Source organism: Rhinopithecus bieti, unplaced genomic scaffold, assembly GCF_001698545.2.
Source record: "Rhinopithecus bieti isolate Rb0 unplaced genomic scaffold, ASM169854v2 scaffold_62324, whole genome shotgun sequence".
Taxonomy (NCBI): domain Eukaryota; kingdom Metazoa; phylum Chordata; class Mammalia; order Primates; family Cercopithecidae; genus Rhinopithecus; species Rhinopithecus bieti.
Genome location: NW_016823670.1, coordinates 21848 through 25749, shown reverse-complemented (window position 1 = coordinate 25749; position 3902 = coordinate 21848). Strand labels below are relative to the sequence as shown.

Sequence of the window (3902 nt, the reverse complement as noted above, 5' to 3'; positions counted from 1 at the left end):
AATTTTGTCTGTTTTTCTACAGTTTAAATAAATGGAATCATATAGTATCTATGCATTTGTTTTTGGCTTCTTGGATGCAATGTTATGTTCACAAGATATATCCACATTGTTGTGAGAGTTATAGTTCATTTTTATTCATGTGTGGTATTCTATTGTATAAAGATGCCATGACAATTTATTTACCCATTCTATTGTAGATTGGACATTTGGGCTGTTTCTAGTTATGAGTAATTTTTGTTTGTTTGTTTTTAAAATTAACTCATACACAATTACTTGTCTTCTGGTTTGTTGAAACAATAATTCAGACATTTGCTACAATAATGTCTGTTAAAATGGCTGGCCATGAAATCTCCAGCAATACATTCATCTGAAGGGCATTCTTGATGAAGGCAACTAATTTTGCCATTTTCATCCACCCTGTAGTATTTCAGGACAGCCAGCTTAACTTTCCTTTTCTTATGCTTATTCTTCTTTGGAGTGGTGTAAGATTTCTTCCTTTTCTTAGCACCACCATGAAGTCTCAACACAAGATGAAGAGTAGACTCCTTTTGAATGTTGTATCCAGACAAAGCACATCCACCTTCCAGTTTCTTGCCAACACAGATCAGTCTTTGCTGATCGGTAGAAATTCCTGTTTTATCCTAGATCTTGGACTTTGCATTTTCTGTTGTATCCAAGGGTTCAAACTCAAGAGTGATGGTCTTTCCCATAAGGGTTTTTAAAGAAAATCTGTGTTTTCGTGGTGGTTCCACTGCAGAAGACAGACGGAAAAAAAAGCGTGGGGAATCTTTTGAACTTTAGACTTGTCTCATGCTATTATTTAGACAATAGTGCCTGTCCAGCTTCTACTTCATCCCTGCATAATGTGCACACATGCAAAATTCTCTGCCACATTCTCATTCTTCCCGGTGGTCCTCTTGACCGTGGATGACCCAACACTGTAGTTAAATAGAAAGAAGGCCTTTTGCAAAAAGAATTTGTGACTTGTTTTCTTCTGTTTCCATTAAGCTGACTATTCTGCCTCTACCAGATTGAAGTGTCTCATGTCATAGAACTTACCATCTTGTATTGAACTCACCTATTTGTACACAAACTACCCTGGTAGATCAGAAGGCTTTCAAAACAGGACCTGGAAATAAAAGACAGAAAATAAAATTTATTCATATTGAGTCCTTCATACAATGAAAACTAATTAAACACACACTCTGTTCCAATCACCCTATTATGTGCTAATTCCCTGCTTTCTTATTGTTTTATATAATAAATAGCTCTTTCTGAGAGGCCAGCATATTTTCCACAAAACAGGGGGTTGATAAACATTTTTTTTGTTGAATTAAATTGGTCTAGGTTTAGTGGAGAACAGGGAAACAAGTGTAACCTACTGTTTCCCCCTTTGACTAGAAAGCAGTATTTGCTGCCAGAGAGACATTTCCAAGCTCATTGCATTGTCATGTTTTGAGGTAGGGGATAAACATCTTGACAAATCAAGAGGTTGGAATTTACTGTTGTATTTGACTTTCTTTTCAGAAATGGGTAAAATTCCTTCGTGATTTTGAGAACTTCAAAGCTGCGTGTGTCCCATGGGAAAATAAAATCAAGGCTATTGAAAGTAAGTGCTCATCAGATCTCAGATGGAGAAGGTTGTCTTAGAGAAATAGCTCATAAGCTTATCAGATGCCTTTCTCAGTTTCTGGACTTTTGGAAAGACTGGAAACAAATGAACAAAACAATCAAATAAGCAAAACGTTGTTTATGCCTGCTTTCAGCACTGTGAAGATTTGCTAGCACTTACCAAGGACAATACTGGGGACCCCACTCTCATGTTCTGCCTTAGTCCAAAACATTACCATTCTAACCTGGTTTTCTTTCCTATACAAGGAAGTCACTATTGTGCACAATGACATTGAGTCATCTTATTTGGAAGGCAGAGATTTTATTTTGGCAATGAACATGACATTGAGAATATATACTCTCATGAATGTTAGACAGTAATCAAAATGAACAATGTTTTAAAAAGTGAAGAAGTCTTGGTCTGGGAGCAGTGGCTCACGGGTGTAATCCCAGCACTTTGGGAGGCTGAGGTGGGCGGATCACTTGAGGTCAGGAGTTCAAGACCAGCCTGGCCAACATGGTGAATCCCCATCTCTACTAAAAGTACAAAAAGTTAGCCAGGCCTGGTGCAAGAGCCTGTAGCCCCAGCTACTCGGGAGGCTGATGCAAGAGAATCACTTGAACCCGGGAGGTAGAGGTTGCAGTGAGTTGAGATCACACTATTGCGCTCCAACCTGGGTGACACAATGAGACTCTGTTTCAAAAGAAAGAAAGAAAGAAAGAGAGAGAGAGAGAGAGAAAGAAAGGAGGGAGGGAGGGAGGGAGGAAGGAAGGAAGGAAGAGAGGAAGGAAGGAAGGAGGGAAGGAAGTAAGGAAGGAAGGAAGGAAGGAAGGAAAGAAGGAAGGAAGGAAGGAAGGAAAGAGAAGTCTTAAAACCTCATTTTCAAATCTCTGAAGTAGAATAAGCAATAGTCATCCAGGAGCTTGCTATCTGAATATTCACATTGTGCATTTATTTTGTGGAATATTCATAGGAAGGAAGGAAGGAGAGTATAGCAAATCAAAAACCTATTTATCAGTGCTTTAGGCTTAGAATAAGGTAAATAAAATTTTAAAGTATTGTAAATAAAATAGTAAATAGTTTTAAAATAATAATCTAAAAAAAGGGATAACATTTGAAACAATTTTGAGCATAATCTTACCATATTCTGGTTTCTAATGGTTTCAACTAGGATCTGATTTTTATCCATTCCTCTCTAGATTGGAGGCAAGTTTTCCTGCTGGTTAAGTGTGGCATTGTATAATTAAAATGGAGGCTCCATAGGGAGATAACACAGCTGATGGATAGCTTGCTGACATGATTGGGCATGTTTTAGGAGTGGCTAACCCTCGGTTCCCTGTCTCTCAATATTGGATGGCAATTATTAAGTGGCAATGGATTGAAATACATCAGCTCATTTATTGTACCCCCTTTCAGACACTCCCGGTGCCATTTCTTTCTTGCTTTAATTTCCGCCTTAACACTTACCACTATCTGAAATACTATATCTTTAATTTAATTTTTTGATGCAATCTTAATTCATTTTATTTCATGTTCATTTCTCCCAATAGATGGGAAATTTAGTTTTGTTCACTCCTGCATTCCACTTGGCACTTAATAAATATGTATTAAATAAAATTACAGACAAACTCGCTAAATGTCTAATATTCCAGGAAAAAAAGAAAGGAATTTAGATACATCAAAAAAGAGCAGGCATCATGGATTTCTTAGGTTTTAACTGTACAACTCAAATGTGGTAGGTTGAGAGGCATTGAAAAACAGAAGGCCATTTGGAGCATTAAGATCCTGATACAATATATATGGTAAGAACTCTGAATTTGGTCTTTGCTTTGCTGCAGATTAGATGTTTGGCTTCGAGCCAGTCATTTAACCCCTCTGAACCTCAGTCTACTAATTTATAAAATTATAGGGCTGAGTCTTGATCAGTTGTTAGATAAATCCCAAGAAATTTGTAATTAATGATAGGTAAATACATACATTTGAAAATTATTTTTAAAGCACACTAGAGCAGGTTCCAGCCTATCCTAATAGTAATATCATGCTCATTTGGGTTCCAATAGGCTATAGCCCATGAAACAAAAACAGACAGAATTATTTCTATTGCCAGAAATTACACGCAGCAAGAGTTACACATATGACCACCATCCATCATGAGTGTCACAGTAGAAAAGACAGATTGAGAGCTATCCAATAATAACCTTCAGTTATCTCCTCTCTTCTTCTCCTCTTCTAGTAAATTTGGAAAGCCAAGCTGGAAAATTCAGGCAAATGTAGATTATTTTTCTTTCCA

At 37.2% G+C, this 3902-nt stretch overlaps 1 pseudogene; it reads right to left on the bottom strand.

Moving 5' to 3' along the window:
* Positions 1–269: 269 nt before the first annotated feature.
* Positions 270–1850, bottom strand: LOC108521746 (ubiquitin-40S ribosomal protein S27a pseudogene; annotated as a pseudogene).
* Between the last annotated feature and the right edge of the window lie 2052 nt (positions 1851–3902).